The sequence below is a fragment of the Etheostoma spectabile genome, chromosome 9, assembly GCF_008692095.1.
Source record: "Etheostoma spectabile isolate EspeVRDwgs_2016 chromosome 9, UIUC_Espe_1.0, whole genome shotgun sequence".
Classification (NCBI taxonomy): Eukaryota; Metazoa; Chordata; class Actinopteri; order Perciformes; family Percidae; genus Etheostoma; species Etheostoma spectabile.
Window position 1 is genome coordinate 18,138,906 of NC_045741.1, and position 381 is coordinate 18,139,286.

At 32.0% G+C, this 381-nt stretch overlaps 1 long non-coding RNA gene and 1 pseudogene across 1 annotated transcript in view; both read left to right on the forward strand.

The window, feature by feature from the left end:
- Nucleotides 1-381, forward strand: part of LOC116695329 (5-hydroxytryptamine receptor 3A-like) — a 176,825-nt pseudogene that overhangs the window by 53,374 nt on the left and 123,070 nt on the right.
- Nucleotides 1-381, forward strand: part of LOC116695336 (uncharacterized) — a 55,519-nt gene that overhangs the window by 38,081 nt on the left and 17,057 nt on the right. The window contains exon 3 of the long non-coding RNA XR_004333431.1: nt 169-174. This is a non-coding gene — a long non-coding RNA (uncharacterized LOC116695336). The remainder of the gene's footprint in view (nt 1-168; nt 175-381) is intronic.

Genomic DNA, 381 nt, shown 5'->3' on the forward strand with positions numbered 1-381 from the left:
AAATAAAAACCTAAAATGTCAGCACCTGGAAAGCAATATTACACTGTTTACGCTGTAAACCTGAGAGGAGAGGTAAACCTCCATGTAGGTACAGTTGTTTGATACTTCGGAGTTTAAATTAATTTTTTATCTATTTATTAATCTCTATAGTAGTTGGTCGGCACCGAGACCTGAGTTATTTTGTTCTCCTCATCCTCCCATGTTTTGAGAATGACAAATAAAGTATCTATCTACTTTAAGCTCCTTTTAGTCCATTTTATGCTAAAATTGATTATTGTTTAATAGACCTATAAAAAGACCAACTTAATAAACAATGAAACTCTTTGAGAGTGATAAATACCTTCTTGTCTTTTTATTCCTTGTTCCTTTTAAAATGCCTTG